Source organism: Ammodytes marinus, assembly GCF_949987685.1.
Source record: "Ammodytes marinus genome assembly, chromosome: 7".
Classification (NCBI taxonomy): domain Eukaryota; kingdom Metazoa; phylum Chordata; class Actinopteri; order Uranoscopiformes; family Ammodytidae; genus Ammodytes; species Ammodytes marinus.
In genome coordinates, this window is record NC_137211.1 from 29767989 (window position 1) to 29792791 (window position 24803).

General features: G+C 44.1%; 2 long non-coding RNA genes across 2 annotated transcripts; both read left to right on the plus strand.

Moving 5' to 3' along the window:
• Positions 1-834: 834 nt before the first annotated feature.
• Positions 835-1849, plus strand: LOC307253354. Its single transcript, XR_013844958.1, has 3 exons — positions 835-913; positions 1217-1249; positions 1665-1849. It is a non-coding gene; the product is annotated as an uncharacterized lncRNA (long non-coding RNA).
• A 7080-nt stretch (positions 1850-8929) lies between these two features.
• Positions 8930-15224, plus strand: LOC307253790. The gene is made up of 3 exons (XR_013844969.1): positions 8930-9008; positions 9312-9344; positions 14484-15224. It is a non-coding gene; the product is annotated as an uncharacterized lncRNA (long non-coding RNA).
• Positions 15225-24803: the final 9579 nt, after the last annotated feature.

The window sequence follows — 24803 nt, forward strand, 5'->3', positions numbered from 1 at the left end:
GTGATTCCAGTCTAATAAATCTGCAGGGACATAATAATAATAATAATAATAATAATAATACCACATTTTCCTTTTAAGATGTCTAACTGCCGAGCAAGGCGATACTCTACATGAGTGTCTTTATTTACTAAAACATTGGTGAACACAATCTTTTTTCCCCACAACACTAGTCCTTCTTTCTTTACATCGTAATCCAATTTATAATCCAGTGTTTTGAGTGTGTTAAGGATGTTGTTAATCTCCTGGTTCTCAGGGCTCGGCATACACATTGCCACACTGAACATGCGAAAATATTTGCCGTTATTTCCATCCATTTCCGTTTTACCAAACTCCCTGTAAGACACAGACAAACAATACAATATTGTGGTAGCTTGTACATGTATTTTAAGCATATGTGTTTAATTCTTAGTGAAATAGTATTTGTCCTCTGAGCGTGTTGCAGCACAAAGCCCAATGCTAAAGCACAGAGGTGAAAGTTAAAGGTTTGGAAACTAGTCAAGAGTTAAAACAGAATGTTAACCAGCAGCTATTTGAGTAAATTGATTTATCGCTAACCTTTTCTACCGTCTGCTACTCTGGCTGTTTTTCCTGTTTCTGGCCTGGCCTGGCTGCTTTTCCTGTTTCTGGCCTGGCCTGGCTGCTTTTCCTGTGTGTGTGTGTGTGTGTGTGTGTGTGTGTGTGTGTGTGTGTGTGTGTGTGTGTGTGTGTGTGTGTGTGTGTGTGTGTGTGTGTGTGTGTGTGTGTGTGTGTGTGTGTGTGTGTGTGTGGGGGAGTGTCCCAGTGTGTCTCTCTGCTATAAAGCATGTCCCCTTTCACACTGTCTTCACTCCATCACCTTCCAACACTGAGAGGAAACCTGAAGAGAGAAGGACCGCTCTAGATCACCCAACAGGAGAATTCTTTCAGCAGACAGGTAAAAGAAATGCACTTTTTACTCACTCTGTAACCAGGTTCTCTGTGTGTCTTGTTATAGCCTTAGCTACGAGGAACTTTAAAGTATTTCTGAAACAGTCAAATTTTTCCTCTGATGATCATAAATTATATGTGACAGCAAACGAGACCATCAGTGCAAATATTGTTATTTTTACAAGTGTTTTCTTAATGCTTTTGTCATGGGTACGCTCACCCAGGAACAGCTGGCGTGGTAAAAAAATAAGATTGTAATTTTTACTGTAACCTTTGTTTAACTTATTGTTCTGTCTTTTCTGTTGTTCAGACTCAACAGACCCGGTGAGGATCAACCATGAAGGTGAGCACTCTGTTTGACTGTTATTGTTGGTTATGATGTAATCTTTAACAAATAACTTTAATAATTCTGAATAACTTTATTGTATCTCTAAAATGGGTAAACAATGGTGATTCGTTGGCTAAAGGTAGTGAAAGTGAATTATTCTTATACACACCAGAGGGGTATACTACTGCTGAATTTAAGCTCAAACTCTGGAACAAAAACTGGTCTGAGCAGGTTAACCGTGCAGCCTCTGTTACCACGGTGATCTAGCCAGGTAGAAAGAGAGCCACCTTTCGTGATACTGAAAACTCTGGCTTCAGACTCAACAGACCTCGCTCAGCCCTTAATCTCTCTTCGTAGTATACCCCTCTGTTCTGCCTGTGTGTTAATGCTCTGTATGACGGTGGTGTTAAACAGTTCATCCTGTTGTCAGATGTCTGTGTGCTGGATGGCTGTGATGCTGGTTCTCTTCCTGTGGACTCCAGACACCGTGGACTCTGCGACCCTGTATCCTAAGCCTTTGGACAGCGGCTTGGAAGCGGACCTGGGCGCGGACGCGCGTGTAGCTCCCTGTCTGTGTCCTGACCATCATCCCTGTCATTGTCCCCGTCATCCCTGTTTTTGTCCCCCTCACCCTCCGTGTGGGTGTTGGGGAGGGGGAAGGGGAGGGGGAGGGGGAAGGGGAGGGGGAAGGGGAGGGGGAGGGGGAGGGGGTTAACATTAACAGAACAGTATCAGTGTCTCTGTAGATCTGTTAGAACTGGAATCCACAGCAGTCCCTTGAACCCTCTGTCACTGAGATAAAAAAAATTAAATGCTTCACGCTTAAAATGCAATATTTTCTTTAGCTACAAGTTTGTATCTACAGCATTATGTTTTATTTACATTACATTTTATTTAGCTGACACTTTTATCCAAAGAAACTTCCATTAACTATTTACAATTGAACCATCAACCCGTGGCAGTGTTAATTTTGGCAGCACATTCTGATTTAGTCTTAGTCCTATTCTAGTCATCTGAAATCTTTTAGTCTTAGTCTAGTTTTAGTCTACTAAATATAAGCAGATTTTAGTTGACTAAATCTACAGCAGACTTCGTCGACTAAGTGTTTTTCTTCATTGATTGGTATTAAGTTTTGAATATGCAATACACACACAGATGTAATGGTTGTAATACAAAACATGTATTCTATTTCATTCGTAATAATCTCACATACAATCACTGACTGGATAGAGGGGAGGGGGGGCTTTAAGAGCCTTGCCCGGGGGCCCATTATCTCATGATCCGTATATGAACCAACTGGATTTCACAATCTTTTTTCTTTTTGCGGGGAGCATGCACAAGCATCATTTATAAAAAATTGAAAATAAAAAAAATAAGTGGTGGGCCCCACACTAGGTCTTGAAACGGGCCCCGAGATCGTTAAGGTCGCCCCTGGGCAGCAGCAGCACGCAGTTTACGTGCTGATAAAAGTGAGCAACAGCGCTTACCTTTAAGCAACACTGCTGCCGCTGTGTGTGTTCGGACTTCTTTTGCATCAAAGCATTTTTGATAATAAAATTAGAGGTTTTAATTGAACGCTGTCCATGCGTCGGAGTTGATTGTAACTTACTCGGGTGAAAACAGAAAACTAACGGAGGGAGGCGGCAGTTTCACAGTTCATTTCCTATATAGTTGCGCAGTGAGTTTGGGGACATGGCTCTGTGTGTTCAAGCTCGAGACACAGCCTACTACAAACAGATCGCGGAACTTAGCCGTTCCCCTAGACAACGTTAACGGGCAGGATATCCCTGAGGGGCGGGGACACGAATCTGTTTGGTGTGTGCTGTGACGTCGGTCGTCATAGATGTCGTCGGGCTTCTTTTGAGCCGAACATGTTCAATCGGCGGCGGGCAATCTTTCAGTTGGAGAAATTTGATTGGTGGAGGGCTAGCGAATCAGTGAAGCCCGGAAGTGAGTCGGGTAGCATAAACAGCTAACAACAGTTAGCAGTTGTTTTAATGTGTTTGTTTGTTTCGTTCAGCGAGTACTCACATGCATCAACCCTTGTTGACTGCTCGACACCATGCTCGACACTCTCTGCAAAAAAATGGTGCTCTTTATGGTCCATAAATATAAATACGTATTTCTATCTATGTTTATGGTCTAGAGAGCTGTCCCATCATTTCCGGCTTCTGTATTTGTTTGGGCCACAATACAGATTAGCGCCGCCTGCTGTTTTGGAGGCATTACGTCCTGCGCAAGCGCAGAGCGTACGGAAAGTCAGTAGTCCGGTGTGTCCTGGCCTTTAGACAGTGAGACCATAAAACACTCTTTCGGCCTTTTCTCAGGCTAAAAAAAATCCACATTTATACTTAATAGGATCTCCGAGTTCAATACACCTTCATATTCCAACCGGTGAAGTAGGCCTTTAATGCAATATGTGATACTGTACTTGTGTACACTGGAAATATGTTTTATGTACAGAAGACGTGCATTAAAGTGTTAAATGTTCTCTGTTTTTTGTGTTTTTAATACAGTTTTTACAGCTTTTTATTGTACTGGGAAAGTAATTTCAAATGCATTACTAATGAGCTATTATCTATATTACATTTTTTAAAGGGGCAGCTTTTTATTATACTATAAGTGGCTCTTCAAGTATACTTAAAAATAAATTACTAATGAACGGACACATATTGTAAGTACCTTTAAACCAAATTTAAATTAAAGATCTACACAGAGCACTTCAAATGTGAATGAAAGGGTATTTTAAATATAATTTAAAGTAATACACTAAATTGCAATAAAGATCACTTATAGTTGTTCCATTTTAACACAACTAAGTACACTTATGTATATTCCTTTTCATTTAAAGTTGAACTTTTGCATATCTAAAAGAACACTTATCATACTTAAAGTTGTTCCAAAACAACACACTTAGTATAGAGCACGCAAAATGCAATAAGTATGTTTGGGAAAAGATCAACTTAAATATACTTCTTTTCGACCTGGATAACACTGCTCTACAACGAGGAGTTCTGCAAGGTTCAACTCTTGGTCCTCTTCTTTTTTACTTTTGTATTAATCAAATCCCCTCTTTATGTTCAGAATGACATGCCCATCTTTATGCAGACGACACAGTTATTTATACATCTACAACGAATTCAGCACAGATTGAATCTTCTTTACAGTCAGACTTTAATATTTTAGAGGATTGGCTTTCAGCAAACAAACTTAAACTTATACTGAAAAAATGGGGTTGACTGCGTTAAATTAAAAAAAGGTGTTAATTTTTTTTAACTGCGTTTCAGTTTATGCAATGAGCTCCATTTTTATTCAGGCAGATTTACATAATCCCAGAGGCTTTATAGTAGAGCAGGGCTTGGAAACAGTGCCACATTGTGGAGGATTGCTTAGAAAATTAATAGCACAACCACAACAGTGGGGACGCAGGTTTGGTAAAAGCGCATGCCCTCAGTATCGACTTAATAATGCATAGAGGATGGTGTGAATCAGTGGTGCTTGTTGATGAGGCCCTCAAGAAACTGTAAGTAGACAAATGGGAAAACTCCTTTGGTTCTCTGTTGCTACATTTGGATCGGTCTGACTTTGACTTCATCCCTATGTAGACAAGGTCTTTTTCTGTGTGTACTTTAATGCTGAAGCTGCATTTTCAAAGTTGTTTTGTTCATATCAAGTATTGGCTGTAGTGGATGTTGTGTGCTGGCATGAGCTTTTGTCCTTTAGACACATGGCTAGGATGAATTATGTTTGGCTTGCAGTGACTCTCCTACTGGATGTGTGAGTGCGTGTGATCTTATGTTGTTGTTTTTTTGTTCGTTTTTCTCAGTTTTATGTGTATTGTCGTAGGTGTTGTTTGTCTTTCAAATCTGTTAATAAAAATAGTATAAAAATAAAGAGAAAAAAAAATACTTTTGCCGTGTGGTTTGGGTGGTGATGGAGCGCAGAGGGGAGTGTCACAAAGAGTTTGTGTCCAGGGGGAGAGGGGTCAGCAACAATCAGGGTCAGGGGTCCTAGATGTATACAGGTCCTGGAGGGATGGCCAATTGCAGCCAATGACCTTCTCAGCAGAGAGGGCCATTCACAGCAGTCTGCCCTTGTTCTTGACAGTGGCAGCAGTGTGCCAGATGATGATGGACGATGGTGGTTGTAAAAAAAAAGGCCACCATCACTGACTTCGTTAGTTTGAATTTTCTCCAATGTACCAAAAAAGTAAATCCTCTGCTTTCACCAACTTTCTTAGTCAGGGAGCTGTTATGGTTTACGATGCTGGACCCAAGAGCAGACAGAGACGAAGTAGGATTTATATAAAAAAAAGTTTATTTATATATGGTGTGGGGAAGCAGGTAGTGGGTGAGGGAGCCAGGGGGTGGCCAAAGCCGGGAAGCTGGAGAGAGTGATCCGGATACTGCAGGCAGAGGAAAAACAAAAGTTAGGTTGTGGTCAACAGCTACAGGCACAAGAAACAAGAGACGAGTAAGCGAGAGCGAGGGAACAGTAAACTGGAACCACGGTAGCGCATAGGACGATCTGGCGCCAACAGCAAGGAATCCACGGGTTATGAAGGGGAGTTGATTGGAGGTGAAGACCAGGTGAGCGTGATTGCAGATGAGGACCAGGTGCGAAGTGAGACAGACAGGGGGAGTGGCAGATACAGACGAGGAAAAACACAGCGGGCTGCTGTGACCACAACAGTACCCTCCCCTCAATGGACGCCTCCAGGCGGCCTAGGCTTCTCTGGATGAGCCAGATGGAAATCCCGGATGAGGGAGGGGTCGAGAATGAGACCCCGTGAAACCCAGCTCCTTTCCTCAGGACCGTAACCCTCCCAATCCACGAGGTACTGATGCCCTCTGCCCCGACGCCGAATGTCCATCAACCGCCGGACGGTGTAAGCTGGGTGGTGGAGACTGGCTTTAAACGAGAGACATGGAAGGTTGGGTGGACGTGCATGGCTGAGGGCAGCTTGAGTGTGACCGCAGAGGGGTTGATGACAGAGACAATAGGGAAGGGCCCCACAAAACGAGGGGTTAACTTCTTAGAGCCAGTCTGTAAGGGCAGGTCTTTGGAGGACAACCACACCTGCTGACCCACCCGATAGGCAGGAGCGGGAGCCCGGTGGCGATCCGCCGTGCGCCGGTTCTGCTCAGCGGAGCGCAGCAGAGCGGTGCGCGCGCCCTTCCACACCCTGCGGCAGCGGCGGAGATGGTGCTGTACTGAGGGAACGGAGATGTCGTCCTCCTGAGCAGGAAACAAGGGCGGTTGGTACCCCAGGGAACATTCAAACGGGGACATGCCGGTGGCTGCACAGGACATGGAGTTGTGGGCATACTCGATCCAAGAGAGATGGTCGCTCCAGGCAGAGGGGTTGCGGGCAGCCACACAACGCAGCGCGGTTCCAAGGTCCTGATTTGCTCTCTCCGCCTGCCCATTAGTCTGCGGCTGGTACCCTGATGACAGGCTGACAGAGGCCCCCAGCACACGGCAGAAGGCTTTCCACACCTGGGAGATGAATTGGGGTCCCCGGTCGGAGACGAGGTCCGCGGGAATCCCGTGGAGGCGGAACACATGCTGCACGAGCAGCTGGGCAGTCTCGGAGGCAGAGGGGAGCTTTGGGAGGGCAATGAAATGAACCGCCTTAGAGAACCTATCCACAACTGTGAGGATGACTGTATGGCCATTAGAGGGGGGAAGACCAGTGACGAAATCCAGGCCAATGTGAATTGCCACAAAGGTGTACAGATATATATATTTTTTAAAGTGGGGCACAAGGGTTAAAATAACTTTCCAACAGGGTTGAGAGGTGCTATTCCAATCAATTAATGTTATAATAGCAGTCTTGAACCTTAAAAAAACATGAAAGCATTTCTTGGGCTCTTTTTGGGGATTTTTCTGAGCTCCTGCACCAGTGTCAGGGAGGGGGAGGGAGAGGGACACCAGTTTGTAAACGCTGCCATACTGAGAAATACAGGGAGAGTTTTGTGGAGCTGATAGGCTTAATTAACTTTGTGTCAACTCATTTGGCGATGGTTTGAATGTATGTACTTCATACGAACAAAGTTACGCACTATAGCTTTAAGAACAATGCTATTCAAATAAAGACATGTATTGTAATATTGACATTCTTAAACATAGACAAAGAATGAAAGAGTCCAGACGTATTGGTGTGTTTTGTTTTTATTGGTGATAACTGGTTTGTCAGGACAGCTACTGTGTGTAATCTACCAACACGCGGAAGAGGCCAGGTTGTGGTCATTAAACAGGTTTTACTGAAAAAACCTTTAGAAGTGGCCTATTGACACACACACACACACCAAAATTATTTGGTCATCTATCAATAGACATATTGTGTTATCTGGCTCAGAGAGGGACCAGTCACTAATACCTCTCAGCCCCAGGGCCTAATGTCAGGTTAAGGCGGGTCGCACACACCTACTGCCCTGCCCTGCCCCACCAGCGAGCTAACACATAAATGAATTGAGTCAAGAGTGTACTGTTTGACCCCTAAGCCTCAGTTGCCACGCTATAACTTGCATTTATTTGTTTCTGTTGTGAAGTAGCCTCTCTCATACAGCGCCACATGGAAGCGATAAATCAATTTACTCAAATAGCTGCTGGTTAACATTCAGTTTTAACTCTTGACTAGTTTCCAAACCTCTAACTTTCAACTCTGTGCTTTAGCATTGGGCTTTGTGCTGCAACACGCTCAGAGGACAAATACTATTTCACTAAGAATTAAACACATATGCTTAAAATACATGTACAAGCTACCACAATATTGTATTGTTTGTCTGTGTCTTACAGGGAGTTTGGTAAAATGGAAATGGATGGATCAGTGAAAACGGGTTTAACGAGTACCAGAAAATACCAGAGTAGGTCATGAAAAGCAACAGAAAAAGCAGCCAGGTCAGTCCAGAAACAGGAAAAGCAGCCAGAGTAGCAGATGGTAGAAAAGGTCTTGGGAACGCTGTGATTCCAGTCTAATAAATCTGCAGGGACATAATAATAATAATAATAATAATAATAATAATACCACATTTTCCTTTTAAGATGTCTAACTGCCGAGCAAGGCGATACTCTACATGAGTGTCTTTATTTACTAAAACATTGGTGAACACAATCTTTTTTCCCCACAACACTAGTCCTTCTTTCTTTACATCGTAATCCAGTGTTTTGAGTGTGTTAAGGATGTTGTTAATCTCCTGGTTCTCAGGGCTCGGCATACACATTGCCACACTGAACATGCGAAAATATTTGCCGTTATTTCCATCCATTTCCGTTTTACCAAACTCCCTGTAAGACACAGACAAACAATACAAGAGTTAAAACAGAATGTTAACCAGCAGCTATTTGAGTAAATTGATTTATCGCTTCCATGTGGCGCTGTATGAGAGAGGCTACTTCACAACAGAAACAAATAAATGCAAGTTATAGCTTGGCAACTGAGGCTTAGGGGTCAAACAGTACACTCTTGACTCAATTCATTTATGTGTTAGCTCGCTAACCTTTTCTACCGTCTGCTACTCTGGCTGTTTTTCCTGTTTCTGGCCTGGCCTGGCTGCTTTTCCTGTTTCTGGCCTGGCCTGGCTGCTTTTCCTGTGTGTGTGTGTGTGTGTGTGTGTGTGTGTGTGTGTGTGGGGGGGGGGGGGGGGGGGGGCTATAAAGCATGTCCCCTTTCACACTGTCTTCACTCGATCACCTTCCAACACTGAGAGGAAACCTGAAGAGAGAAGGACCGCTCTAGATCACCCAACAGGAGAATTCTTTCAGCAGACAGGTAAAAGAAATGCACTTTTTACTCACTCTGTAACCAGGTTCTCTGTGTGTCTTGTTATAGCCTTAGCTACGAGGAACTTTAAAGTATTTCTGAAACAGTCAAATTTTTCCTCTGATGATCATAAATTATATGTGACAGCAAACGAGACCATCAGTGCAAATATTGTTATTTTTACAAGTGTTTTCTTAATGCCTTTGTCATGGGTACGCTCACCCAGGAACAGCTGGCGTGGTAAAAAAATAAGATTGTAATTTTTACTGTAACCTTTGTTTAACTTATTGTTCTGTCTTTTCTGTTGTTCAGACTCAACAGACCCGGTGAGGATCAACCATGAAGGTGAGCACTCTGTTTGACTGTTATTGTTGGTTATGATGTAATCTTTAACAAATAACTTTAATAATTCTGAATAACTTTAGGCAAGGCAAGGCAAGGCAAGTTTATTTATATAGCACAATTCAGACACAAAGCCACTCAAAGTGCTTTACAGGGGCAAGATTAGAATACATAAAACACATTATAAAACATTTAAAAGCGAATAAAAGAAGCAAATAAAATAAAAATTGCAGGTTAAAATGGAGACACATTATAAAACATTTAAAAGCTAATAAAAGAAGCAAATAAAATACAAATTGCAGGTTAAAATGGAAACAAAAAAGTCTTCAGACTCGATTTAAAAGAGCTGAGAGTAGCAGCAGACCTCAAGTTTTCTGGAAGTTTGTTCCAGATTTTTGGTGCATAATAACTAAAAGCTGTTTCTCCTTGTTTAGTCCTAACTCTAGGGACTGTAAGTAGACCTGTCCCAGACGACCTAAGGGCTCTGGACGGTTCATAACGTATCAGCATATCAGTAATGTATTTTGGCCCTAAACCATTTAGTGCTTTATAAACCAACATCAGTATTTTGAAATCAATTCTTTGAGTGACAGGAAGCCAGTGTAAAGACCTCAGAACTGGGGTAATGTGATCCACTTTTTTGGTCCTAGTGAGGACTCGAGCAGCAGCGTTCTGAATTAGCTGAAGCTGTCCGATAGATTTTTTTGGAAGGCCAGCAAGGTCACTGTTACAGTAGTCAAGTCTACTAAAGATAAATGCATGGATAAGTTTTTCTAAATCTTGCTGAGACATAAGCCCTTTAATTCTTGATATGTTTTTTAGGTGGTAGTAGGCTGATTTATTAATTGATTTAATGTGTTTCTTGAAATTCAAGTCAGAGTCTACGATTACACCAAGATTTCTGGCTTGGGGTGTGGTTTCTAACATAACGGATGTAAGCTGTGTGCTGACTTTTAATTGTTCATCTTTGGCACCAAAGACAATTACTTCAGTTTTGTCGTTGTTTAATTGAAGGAAATTTTGGCACATCCAATCATTGATTTGTTCAATGCATTTACTCAGTGCCTGTATCGGACTGTAGTCTCCTGGTGATATGGTTATGTAAATTTGTGTGTCGTCTGCATAATTATGGTAGCATAATTTGTTCTTATTCATAATCTGAGCTAGTGGGAGCATGTAGATGTTAAACAGAAGAGGCCCAAGAATGGAACCTTGGGTGACTCCGCATTCAATATTTGTCCGCTCAGATGTGAAATTGCCTATTGACACATAGTAGTCTCTATCCTTTAAGTAGGATTCAAACCAGCTTAGTACAGTTCCCGAAAGTCCAACCCAATTTGCTAGTCGATCTAGTAATATGCTGTGGTCAACTGTGTCAAAAGCGGCACTGAGATCCAGTAAAACTAAGACAGAACTTTTGCCACAGTCTGTGTTTAAATGGATGTCATTGAGGACCTTAACCAGAGCAGTCTCAGTGCTGTGGTGTTGTCGAAATCCTGACTGGAAAACATCAAAGCAGTTGTTCTTTGCTAAGTAGTTATTTAGCAGTTGATAAACAGCTTTTTCAATGATTTTACTTAAAAATGGTAGGTTAGATATGGGCCTATAATTTTTCATGAGTGATGTATCTAGATTGTTCTTTTTTAGGAGTGGCTTGATGACTGCTGTTTTCAGGGCCTGTGGGAATACACCTGTCTGAAGGGACATGTTGACAATTTGTAGAACATCTGAGGCCATACAGCTAAAAACTGTTTTAAAGAAGCCTGTGGGCAGAATGTCAAGGCAGCAGGATGAGGAGTTCAGGTGTTGTATAATGTCCTCCAGGTTTTTGTGGTTTATAAGATAAAATTCTGTCATTGTATTTGAATTGATTTTAAGAGGGAACACATATGTTGAACTTGGTATTGATGCAGTGACAGCTTGTCTAATTTTGTGAATTTTCTCAGTAAAGAAGGAGGCAAATTCATTGCAGGCTCTTGTGGAGAGATGTTCTGACGCTACTGACACAGGAGGGTTTGTTAATCTGTCGACAGTAGCAAACAGGGCACGTGCATTGTTGTTGTTTTTGGTGATTATGTCAGAAAAGAAAGACTGCCTTGCATTTCTCAGTTCTGAGTTAAACGTACACAGTTTCTCTTTGAAGATGTCATAATGAACCTGGAGATTTGTTTTTCGCCACCTGCGTTCTGCTTTACGGCACTCTCTTCTTTCTATTCTGACCTGCGGGGCATTTCTCCAAGGAGATCTTTTCTTACCAGAGACAGCCTTCATCTTAGTGGGCGCAATAGCATCTATAATACTGATAAGTTTGCCGTTAAAGTTGTCTAAGAGCTCCTTAACTGAGTTACAGGGGAGGGGTGGTATTGAAGAAAATGCTTGAATGAATGTTTCTCTGGTATTTTCTGTAATATACCGTTTTTTGATTACTTTTGATTGATCAATTGTGTGCACAGACATTTTACTCTCAAAAAATAAACAGGAATGGTCTGAGAGGGGACCTATATCTGCCACTGTTAAGTCTGAAATGTTCATTCCTCTGGAAATGATAAGGTCCAGCGTGTGCCCTTTGTTATGAGTTGGTTTGTCAACATGCTGATTTAGTCCAAAGTTGTCAAGGACACAGCACAGTTCTTTTGCACATCTGTCCTCTGGTTTGTCAGTATGAATATTGAAATCTCCGACGATTAATACACAGTCAAACTCAGTAGAGATTACAGACAGCAGTTCAGCAAGGTCATCAAAAAAGCTTGTATTGTATTGTGGTGGCCGGTAGATATTGATGAAAATTGCTCTAGAGGCTGAATTTAACTGTAGAGCCACATACTCGAATGAATCAAAATTTCCATAAGACATCTTTTTGCATTGTAGAGATTCTTTAAACAGAATAGCAACCCCTCCTCCTTTTTTATGCACTCTGGATTCACTCACAAAATTGTAATTTGGGGGGGCGGACTCTATGAGAACAGCTGAGCTGTTATCTTGGTCTAACCAAGTTTCCGTTAAAAACATAACATTAAGATTGTGCCTAGTAATGAGATCATTAATTAAAAATGTTTTACCTGCCAAGGATCTGATGTTTAATAAAGCTAAATTTAGTGTGTTCGAAGCATTGTCAGCCCGATTTATTTCAGCACACTGTGGCTGAAGAGGAATGCTTATCAGATTTGATACATTTACAGGATTTAAGAGTTTCCTGTTACTTAAGATACACTTTGAGAAACAGGGCCCCGGCTTATCCTGTGAGTCAAAAGCGATACCTGTGTAGCCGCGGCCCGGCACATATCAAGTGCTGACATCATCAAGGCAAGGCAAGGCAAGTTTATCTACAAAGCTCGATTCAGACACACAGCCGTTCAAAGTCTCCTGATGATGATGACCTATCAGAGGGGGTGTGCATGGAGGGATGACGAGCCGGGCGCTGTGGCTAAGATTGCACGGTTGGATCAGAGGGGGTGTGCGTGGAGGGGAGACGAGCCGGGCGCTGTGGCTAAGATTGACAAGTTGAGGGGGAGTGGATTGACGTTGACGGGGAGTACATACGATTTCCATGAACTCCAGCTCAGGAGAGGATGAAGAAAGGGTGGTTGTAGGAGAGAAAGGAGGAGAGAGAGGTCGGCTTGGTGACCTGCGGGGTCCAGGGGAGACGGGGATGGGTGGAGCCTCCTCCTCTCTGCCCTGATATCTCTCATGGTCTGAGTTGTTATCTGGGGCCGGCAGTTGTCCTTCGGCGCTGCTGCAATGCTTTGTTTTGGCTTTCTCCAGTATCTTGTCCTTGGCACGAACAGATGGGTGGCGCAGGACGTAGAACATATTTGATATGAATACTTGTAATCCTGTCTTATTTAGGCAGAGTCCATCTGTCTTAAAAAAACTGGCTGCGGTTCCAGAAAGTGTTAAAATTGTCAATAAAATGCACTGAGTGGTCGGGGCACGCAGCTGAAAGCCACGTGGTCAGTGCCAGCAATCTGGTGAATTTCTCAGTTCCTCTTCTGATTGGTGGCAGAGGACCACTGATATACACCTTAGCTTTCAGTGAGCTGACCGTGTTCAAGAGATCTTTAAAGTCCTGTTTCAACATTTCAGACTCCTGCTTTACAATATCATTAGACCCGATGTGCAGAATGATGTTCTTTACAGTTGTGTGAGCAGCTGCAATGTCCAGGATTCTTTTTTCTAAGTCAGATACCATATCATTTGGATAGCAGAGTACTTTGGTATCAACACTAAACATGCTTTTCATATCTCTAACAGAAAAGTCTCCAACAATTAGAGTTTTAGGCCCGGTTGTTAGCTTGGTTAGCCCGGTTGTTAGCTCTCTCTGTGGCTCTTGGCTTTCGGGCCTTACCTTGCGGTGTGAGGCTGCTGTGTTGTCATCAGAGGGAAATCCAGGGAGTTGTAACAGTGGGGTGAACCTATTTGACACTAGCACACTTGTTTGCTGGGGAAGTTTGTTGTTACGTCTCCCATTGGCAGCTATCCATTGCTGCGGCCTCCGGGGCACGGGGGTTGAGGAGGCATTGTGCCTAGGTGATAACGCAGGCCAGCTGTCCAGATCAGTCATCTCATGGCGCTCGGCCCTGCCGATCCGTCCTCCCTTTTCCAATCTCTTTGGCTTTGCACCAAGACGATTCCAGGGAGGGTTATCACTGCCTTGAACACAGTCCTTCTGTTTCTTCGTAGCCTTGCTGGTGCTAGTTAGCTGTGCGTTAGCTCGATCTTGTCCACTGTTTTTAGTCACTGATAGAGTGGTGTCGTTCCCACATAGTCCATTCACTTCCACGTTCACTTCTATTCGATTCATTTTTGTTTCCAGTGCTGTAATCCTCTGTAGGAGTATTTGGTACTCCTCGTTTGATAAGGGAGGCATCTTGCTGCTAATTAGCTTTAGCTTAGCACCTCGCTTACAGTCACCACAGGCCTGTCCTGTTTGTAGGCCTCTTCACGTTCTGTTGAGGAGGTCGTAAAAGTTTCTAAAAATGCCTGTAGTATCTATTAAACAATAAAATGAATTATAGTCCCATTGATTTGTATGTATCCAGGACCTACTGCTAAATTTATGTTGACGAAAAAGAACCCCTCTGTTCTGCCTGTGTGTTAATGCTCTGTATGACGGTGGTGTTAAACAGTTCATCCTGTTGTCAGATGTCTGTGTGCTGGATGGCTGTGATGCTGGTTCTCTTCCTGTGGACTCCAGACACCGTGGACTCTGCGACCCTGTATCCTAAGCCTTTGGACAGCGGCTTGGAAGCGGACCTGGGCGCGGACGCGCGTGTAGCTCCCTGTCGGTGTCCTGACCATCATCCCTGTCATTGTCCCCGTCATCCCTGTTTTTGTCCCCCTCACCCTCCCTGTGGGTGTTGGGGAAGGGGGGGATGGGGAAGGGGTTAACATTAACAGAACAGTATCAGTGTCTCTGTAGATCTGTTAGAACTGGAATCCACAGCAGTCCCTTGAACCCTCTGTCACTGAGATAAAAAAAATAAAATGCTTCACGCTTAAAATGCAATATTTTCTTTAGCTACAAGTTTGTATCTACAGCATTATGTTTTATTTACATTACATTTTATTTAGCTGACACTTTTATCCAAAGAAACTTCCATTAACTATTTACAATTGAACCATCAACCCGTGGCAGTGTTAATTTTGGCAGCACATTCTGATTTAGTCTTAGTCCTATTCTAGTCATCTGAAATCTTTTAGTCTTAGTCTAGTTTTAGTCTACTAAATATAAGCAGATTTTAGTTGACTAAATCTACAGCAGACTTCGTCGACTAAGTGTTTTTCTTCATTGAATGGTATTAAGTTTTGAATATGCAATACACACACAGATGTAATGGTTGTAATACAAAACATGTATTCTATTTCATTCGTAATAATCTCACATACAATCACTGACTGGATAGAGGGGAGGGGGGGCTTTAAGAGCCTTGCCCGGGGGCCCATTATCTCATGATCCGTATATGAACCAACTGGATTTCACAATCTTTTTTCTTTTTGCGGGGAGCATGCACAAGCATCATTTATAAAAAATAGAAAATAAAAAAAATAAGTGGTGGGCCCCGAGATCGTTAAGACCGCCCCTGGGCAGCAGCAGCACGCAGTTTACGTGCTGATAAAAGTGAGCAACAGCGCTTACCTTTAAGCAACACTGCTGCCGCTGTGTGTGTTCGGACTTCTTTTGCATCAAAGCATTTTTGATAATAAAATTAGAGGTTTTAATTGAACGCTGTCCATGCGTCGGAGTTGATTGTAACTTACTTGGGTGAAAACAGAAAACTAACGGAGGGAGGCGGCAGTTTCACAGTTCATTTCCTATATAGTTGCGCAGTGAGTTTGGGGACATGGCTCTGTGTGTTCAAGCTCGAGACACAGCCTACTACAAACAGATCGCGGAACTTAGCCGTTCCCCTAGACAACGTTAACGGGCAGGATATCCCTGAGGGGCGGGGACACGAATCTGTTTGGTGTGTGCTGTGACGTCGGTCGTCATAGATGTCGTCGGGCTTCTTTTGAGCCGAACATGTTCAATCGGCGGCGGGCAATCTTTCAGTTGGAGAAATTTGATTGGTGGAGGGCTAGCGAATCAGTGAAGCCCGGAAGTGAGTCGGGTAGCATAAACAGCTAACAACAGTTAGCAGTTGTTTTAATGTGTTTGTTTGTTTCGTTCAGCGAGTACTCACATGCATCAACCCTTGTTGACTGCTCGACACCATGCTCGACACTCTCTGCAAAAAATGGTGCTCTTTATGGTCCATAAATATAAATACGTATTTCTATCTATGTTTATGGTCTAGAGAGCTGTCCCATCATTTCCGGCTTCTGTATTTGTTTGGGCCACAATACAGATTAGCGCCGCCTGCTGTTTTGGAGGCATTACGTCCTGCGCAAGCGCAGAGCGTACGGAAAGTCAGTAGTCCGGTGTGTCCTGGCCTTTAGACAGTGAGACCATAAAACACTCTTTCGGCCTTTTCTCAGGCTAAAAAAAATCCACATTTATACTTAATAGGATCTCCGAGTTCAATACACCTTCATATTCCAACCGGTGAAGTAGGCCTTTAATGCAATATGTGATACTGTACTTGTGTACACTGGAAATATGTTTTATGTACAGAAGACGTGCATTAAAGTGTTAAATGTTCTCTGTTTTTTGTGTTTTTAATACAGTTTTTACAGCTTTTTATTGTACTGGAAAAGTAATTTCAAATGCATTACTAATGAGCTATTATCTATATTAAATTTTTTAAAGGGGCAGCTTTTTATTATACTATAAGTGGCTCTTCAAGTATACTTAAAAATAAATTACTAATGAACGGACACATATTGTAAGTACCTTTAAACCAAATTTAAATTAAATTAAAGATCTACACAGAGCACTTCAAATGTGAATGAAAGGGTATTTTAAATATAATTTAAAGTAATACACTAAATTGCAATAAAGATCACTTATAGTTGTTCCATTTTAACACAACTAAGTACACTTATGTATATTGCTTTTCATTTAAAGTTGAACTTTTGCATATCTAAAAGAACACTTATCATACTTAAAGTTGTTCCAAAACAACACACTTAGTATAGAGCACGCAAAATGCAATAAGTATGTTTGGGAAAAGATCAACTTAAATATACTTCTTTTCGACCTGGATAACACTGCTCTACAACGAGGAGTTCTGCAAGGTTCAACTCTTGGTCCTCTTCTTTTTTACTTTTGTATTAATCAAATCCCCTCTTTATGTTCAGAATGACATGCCCATCTTTATGCAGACGACACAGTTATTTATACATCTACAACGAATTCAGCACAGATTGAATCTTCTTTACAGTCAGACTTTAATATTTTAGAGGATTGGCTTTCAGCAAACAAACTTAAACTTATACTGAAAAAATGGGGTTGACTGCGTTAAATTAAAAAAAGGTGTTAATTTTTTTAACTGCGTTTCAGTTTATGCAATGAGCTCCATTTTTATTCAGGCAGATTTACATAATCCCAGAGGCTTTATAGTAGAGCAGGGCTTGGAAACAGTGCCACATTGTGGAGGATTGCTTAGAAAATTAATAGCACAACCACAACAGTGGGGACGCAGGTTTGGTAAAAGCGCATGCCCTCATTATCGACTTAATAATGCATAGAGGATGGTGTGAATCAGTGGTGCTTGCTGATGAGGCCCTCAAGAAACTGTAAGTAGACAAATGGGAAAACTCCTTTGGTTCTCTGTTGCTACATTTGGATCGGTCTGACTTTGACTTCATCCCTATGTAGACAAGGTCTTTTTCTGTGTGTACTTTAATGCTGAAGCTGCATTTTCAAAGTTGTTTTGTTCATATCAAGTATTGGCTGTAGTGGATGTTGTGTGCTGGCATGAGCTTTTGTCCTTTAGACACATGGCTAGGATGAATTATGTTTGGCTTGCAGTGACTCTCCTACTGGATGTGTGAGTGCGTGTGATCTTATGTTGTTGTTTTTTTGTTCGTTTTTCTCAGTTTTATGTGTATTGTCGTAGGTGTTGTTTGTCTTTCAAATCTGTTAATAAAAATAGTATAAAAATAAAGAGAAAAAAAAATACTTTTGCCGTGTGGTTTGGGTGGTGATGGAGCGCAGAGGGGAGTGTCACAAAGAGTTTGTGTCCAGGGGGAGAGGGGTCAGCAACAATCAGGGTCAGGGGTCCTAGACTACAGATGCAAATTAGCTTAAAGCTATAATCTGGTATAGTGCATCAAATGGCAACATTTATGTTCTAACTGTACATTGTCCCTTTTAAATAAAGATTTTAATAAAAATAGCCTTAGATGTATACAGGTCCTGGAGGGATGGCCAATTGCAGCCAATGACCTTCTCAGCAGAGAGGGCCATTCACAGCAGTCTGCCCTTGTTCTTGACAGTGGCAGCAGTGTGCCAGATGATGATGGACGATGGTGGTTGTAAAAAAAAAGGCCACCATCACTGACTTCGTTAGTTTGAATTTTCTCCAATGTACCAAAAAAGTAAATCCTCTGCTTTCACCAACTTTCTTAGTCAGGGAGCTGTTATGGTTTACGATGCTGGACCCAAGAGCAGACAGAGACGAAGTAGGATTTATATAAAAAAAAGTTTATTTATATATGGTGTGGGGAAGCAGGTAGTGGGTGAGGGAGCCAGGGGGTGGCCAAAGCCGGGAAGCTGGAGAGAGTGATCCGGATACTGCAGGCAGAGGAAAAACAAAAGTTAGGTTGTGGTCAACAGCTACAGGCACAAGAAACAAGAGACGAGTAAGCGAGAGCGAGGGAACAGTAAACTGGAACCACGGTAGCGCATAGGACGATCTGGCGCCAACAGCAAGGAATCCACGGGTTATGAAGGGGAGTTGATTGGAGGTGAAGACCAGGTGAGCGTGATTGCAGATGAGGACCAGGTGCGAAGTGAGACAGACAGGGGGAGTGGCAGATACAGACGAGGAAAAACACAGCGGGCTGCTGTGACCACAACAGTACCCTCCCCTCAATGGACGCCTCCAGGCGGCCTAGGCTTCTCTGGATGAGCCAGATGGAAATCCCGGATGAGGGAGGGGTCGAGAATGAGACCCCGTGAAACCCAGCTCCTTTCCTCAGGACCGTAACCCTCCCAATCCACGAGGTACTGATGCCCTCTGCCCCGACGCCGAATGTCCATCAACCGCCGGACGGTGTAAGCTGGGTGGTGGAGACTGGCTTTAAACGAGAGACATGGAAGGTTGGGTGGACGTGCATGGCTGAGGGCAGCTTGAGTGTGACCGCAGAGGGGTTGATGACAGAGACAATAGGGAAGGGCCCCACAAAACGAGGGGTTAACTTCTTAGAGCCAGTCTGTAAGGGCAGGTCTTTGGAGGACAACCACACCTGCTGACCCACCCGATAGGCAGGAGCGGGAGCCCGGTGGCGATCCGCCGTGCGCCAGTTCTGCTCAGCGGAGCGCAGCAGAGCGGTGCGCGCGCCCTTCCACACCCTGCGGCAGCGGCGGAGATGGTGCTGTACTGAGGGAACGGAGATGTCGTCCTCCTGAGCAGGAAACAAGGGCGGTTGGTACCCCAGGGAACATTCAAACGGGGACATGCCGGTGGCTGCACAGGACATGGAGTTGTGGGCATACTCGATCCAAGAGAGATGGTCGCTCCAGGCAGAGGGGTTGCGGGCAGCCACACAACGCAGCGCGGTTCTAAGGTCCTGATTTGCTCTCTCCGCCTGCCCATTAGTCTGCGGCTGGTACCCTGATGACAGGCTGACAGAGGCCCCCAGCGCACGGCAGAAGGCTTTCCACACCTGGGAGATGAATTGGGGGCCGCGGTCGGAGACGAGGTCCGCGGGAATCCCGTGGAGGCGGAACACATGCTGCACGAGCAGCTGGGCAGTCTCGGAGGCAGAGGGGAGCTTTGGGAGGGCAATGAAATGAACCGCCTTAGAGAACCTATCCACAACTGTGAGGATGACTGTATGGCCATTAGAGGGGGGAAGACCAGTGACGAAATCCAGGCCAATGTGAGACCAGGGCCGACCAGGAACAGGAAGTGGGCGAAGCAGGCCAGCAGGGGGTTGATGGGAGGACTTGGCCCGAGCACACACCGTGCAGGCCAGCACGAAAGCCCGGGTGTCAGCGTCCATCGCTGGCCACCAAAAGTACCTCTTGAGGAGTGACAGGGTGCGACCCACGGCAGGGTGACAGGCAAAACGCGATGTGTGACCCCACACCAGAACCTGGGAGTGCACCGAACTGGGGACAAAGAGGCGGTTAGGAGGGCCGTTGCCCGGGTCTGGTTCAGTGATTTGGGCCTCCTGGATGAGGGACTCTATCTCCCAGGTAACAGCAGCCACCCTGAGACAGGAAGGAGAGAGGATGGTGTCAGGGGGGCCCGGTGTGTCCACAGTGCCAAACTGGCGGGAGAGGGCGTCTGGTTTGACGTTACGGGAACCGGGCCGGTAGGTGAGGGAGAAATTGAAACGCCCAAAAAATAGGGACCACCGGGCTTGGCGGGATGAAAATCAGGATGTCGTCTAAATAGACAAAAACTGAGCGGTTGAGAAAGTCCCGGAGGACGTCGTTAACCAGGTTCTGGAACACAGCAGGGGCATTAGTTAGGCCGAAAGGCATGACGAGATACTCAAAATGGCCGAGGGGGGTGTTAAAGGCCGTCTTCCACTCATCGCCTTCACGGACGCGCACCAGATGATAGGCATTACGTAGGTCCAATTTGGAGAAGACTGTGGCGCCCTGCAGTGGCTCGAATGCGGAACTGATGAGGGGCAACGCATACTTGTTCTTCACTGTAATGTTATTAAGACCCCTGAAATCAATGCATGGGCGAAGTGACTTGTCCTTTTTGGCCACAAAAAAGAAACCTGCACCAACAGGAGAAGAGGAGGGTCTCGAGACCAGCCGAAAGAGAATCTTTAATGTACTTCTCCATGGCCTCCCTCTCAGGACGGGACAAGTTAAAAAGGCGACTACTGGGCAAAGGGGCGCCGGGGAGGAGATCAATGGCACAGTCATAGGGGCGATGAGGAGGCAGGGTGAGCGCACGACACTTACTAAATACCTCTCCCAGGTCATGATAAATTTGGGGAACCAAGGAGAGGTCGGGAGGTTCCTTGGGCAAGGGAACATCTCCCACTGCCGGAAACAGGGCAGACTGTAAGCAGGTGGAATGACAAAACGTGCTCCAACTCACCACCTTGCCAGAAGACCAGTCAAATTGGGGATTGTGAAGCTTGAGCCAGGGGTACCCCAGCACCAGGGGAGTGAGAGGAGACAGGATGACATGAAACTGCAGTATCTCGTGGTGATTACCAGAAACAATTAACTCAAGGGGCTTAGTACGGTGGGTAATAAGGGCCAGGTGACGGCCGTCTAAGGCGTTAGCATTTAAGGGAGAGGGTAATTGTTCCAATTTAATGCCAACCTGAGACGTGAAGCCCGCATCAATGAAGTTCTCATCCGCTCCAGAATCCACCAGAGCTGACACAGGAAAGGAATGCCCGAGGGACAGGAGAGTGGCATCCAGCAGTGAGCGAGAACAGTGAGAATCGGGGACGGAGGGGGCGTGGCTCAGCAGGGCCCCGAGCCTCACTGCCGAGCCCTGTCTTTTGGCAGTGACGGACAGGTGGAGATGAGATGCCCGGGAAGCGCACAGTACAGACACACTCCGGTCTTAATCCGATGAAGCCGCTCTGCCTGGGTGAGACGTGTGCGGCCCAGCTGCATGGGCTCCTCTTCAGTGACACCATGCGTCACGGGGGCAGAGAGGGTAGTCTTAGAATAATAATAAATAAATAAAATAAATAAATTAAGATGTATGATGTGAAAGAGATAATTGTGTATTGTGTGGAATTGTCCGAAAGAATAATAATAAATAAATAAATAAATTAGGAAAGAGTGGGGAACAGGAAGCAGCGAAACCCGGAGGCACGGAGCTGCCCGCCTTCTCCCTACGCCGCTCGCGTAGGCGATTATCCAGCCGGATAGAGAGGGAAATTATTTCATCGAGAGTGTCAGCTTCCTCCCTAGTAGCCAGCTCATCCTTGATTGTCTCACTGAGGCCGGAAAGAAAAAGCCCACGTAGTGACTTGTCGTTCCAGCCTGACCTGGCTGCATAGGTCCTGAACTCAACGGAGAACTCAGCTACACTGCGGGAGCCCTGACGTAAGGAAATAAGCCGCTTGGCGGCGTCCCCTCCCTCTACTGGATGGTCAAACACTTTCCTCATCTCTGCTACAAAAAGGTCAAACTTGTCATTAGCTGGGGAATCACTGTCCCATAATGCTGAAGCCCACGCTAGTGCATTACCCTTAAGTGACCCCATAATGTAAGCGATCTTAGCCTTTTCTGTGGGATAGGTGAGAGGCTGCTGACTGAACACTAGGAAACACTGAATCAAAAAGTCTCTGCACGTACCCATGTCCCCAGCATAGCGCTCTGGCGCAGGAATAAATGGCTCACGAGCTTGTGGCAGGTGTAACGGGGAAGTGAGAGCAGGCGGGGGTGCCGCTGGTAGTGGAGGCGCTGTGGTGGGAGGTACCAGTAAGTCCAATTGGTCACCCATCTGAGTGACTCGGGTAGCGAGATTCTTAAAAGCCTCCATAGCGTCCCGGAGAGCTTGGCTGTGCTCCGCCACCTGAGTGCCTTGGGCGGCGAGAGCTCCACGAATGTTTATGATGTCCGCTGGGTCCATCTTGGCCAGATCGTTCTGTTATGGTTTACGATGCTGGACCCAAGAGCAGACAGAGACGAAGTAGGATTTATATAAAAAAAAGTTTATTTATATATGGTGTGGGGAAGCAGGTAGTGGGTGAGGGAGCCAGGGGGTGACCAAAGCCGGGAAGCTGGAGAGAGTGATCCGGATACTGCAGGCAGAGGAAAAACAAAAGTTAGGTTGTGGTCAACAGCTACAGGCACAAGAAACAAGAGACGAGTAAGCGGGAGCGAGGGAACAGTAAACTGGAGCCAGGTACGTAATAGTTACCACGGTAGCGCATAGGACGATCCGGCGCCAACAGCAAGGAATCCACGGGTTATGAAGGGGAGTTGATTGGAGGTGAAGACCAGGTGAGCGTGATTGCAGATGAGGACCAGGTGCGAAGTGAGACAGACAGGGGGAGTGGCAGATACAGACGAGGAAAAACACAGCGGGCTGCTGTGACCACAACAGGAGCTGATGTTTGGTGATGACGCACCCCAGGATGCAGAAGGACTCCACATTGGCCACTGGGTAGTCACACAGGGGGTGGGGGTGGGGGTGGGGAGGTTGGGGCTTCGTTCTTTCTGAATTCTACAACAATCTCCACTGTCTTCAGACGTGGCTCTGCAGGTGAATAAGGGAAACATTTTGTAACGTATAGATATCACCATGAAACCTTGCCAGTCGTATTCTCCACAATGGAGAGTGTTGTCATTGTTGAGTGTGAGGAGGGGGGTGGAATAATGTCATAGGGGATGGTGTCAAGACTGTCCAAGTGCCTTTTAAATCATAGCAACAATTCTTAAGTTCAATGTTCAGGCACAGGTCATTAGTAGAATGGGGGGGGGGGGGGGAGGTTACGCTTTTAGTTTGTGATCTGCTGAGACCCTGCTGAGAAAATCCAGAGTTGTTATGTGAGAACTGATGTGTCTCAGAATACATACGTTTAGCTTCTCTCACTATGTTGCTTATAAACATTTACTTTGTCTCTGTCCAACTATCCTGTCCAAAAGAAGACCCAGCTAAGGGAGAGCACTTTTTATCTCAATATACATAATTAATATATATATATATATATATATATATATATATATATATATATATATATATATATGGGTCAATGACGAATAAGGGTTGTCATGATGGTTTTTTGAAAATCTTTCAAAAATATATTTTAAAAGCATCCTTGAATCAATTTAAAATATACATTTTGTGTTTCTGTTAGTTTTATTTCATGGGAAATGGGATTTACACAATTTTCTACTAAAAGTAGGCTCAAATGGACCTGACAATGTCAAATGGTGTAACCACAAATGAATAAGAAATATTCATTATTTTGTCCACCATAGTGTAATATGAGTGTAACTCATAAGAATAATAACTTCCATTTCAAAATATCACATGAAAAAAGATTTTATTTGGATAACCCCTAAATCTAAATTTTATGCGTATTTGCAATTTTGAGCAGGACGTTAGCTGGAAACATCTTGTTTTCTAAATAATTGTTGACCAATCGTGTTAAAAGTGTTAAAAATGATTTAATACATTTAAGAAGAGTAATCAATTCTGGCCTACATTAATTTACATGTACATTTTGATTTTTTTAGGAAAAATACTGGTTACACCATTTGACACAAACCAGTTACACCGCTTGACGGTGTTGCTTCTACAGCCAAAAAGTTTAATAAACAACACTGAAATCAGGCACTACAGTCAAGATAGTTACTGTGTTTGGACTTTCCATTGGATTTTGTTTTCATGTACTTAAAACATTGGTCAACAAATACCATTAAGGTGACTATGGAGTAATTATCTATCTTTATTCACGAGCGTGGTCTTCTGATTCAAGAGCATGCCGTATTGTTTTCACATTCAGATTTTGTAATTATATGCTCTTAAACCTAAAGAAAAAACACTCTTAAATAAAGATCTCCATGGATGACAAAAATGTTCTAGGGTCAAACTCATTTGATTGTATTTATGGAAAAAATTCAATCAACAACAAAAAGTCTTAACAAATTGTGTATTTGTGCGTTTAAGTGTGTCTATGTTTGTTTGTGAGAAAGAGCTAGGTGGATGGGTAGAAGAGACTAGGAGATTCATGTATGTTAAGGGTCCTGCTCCTGCATTCCCTTTTAAACAGTGAATTCATATCTAGTTATATCAATCTGAAAGCAAGGTATTATTTGGTTGACGTTATGCCTTGTGATCTGATTACATTTAAGAAAAAAGCTTGCAGCAGCACATGTGAGTGTGAGTACATGCTTGTTTCTGTTCATGAAAA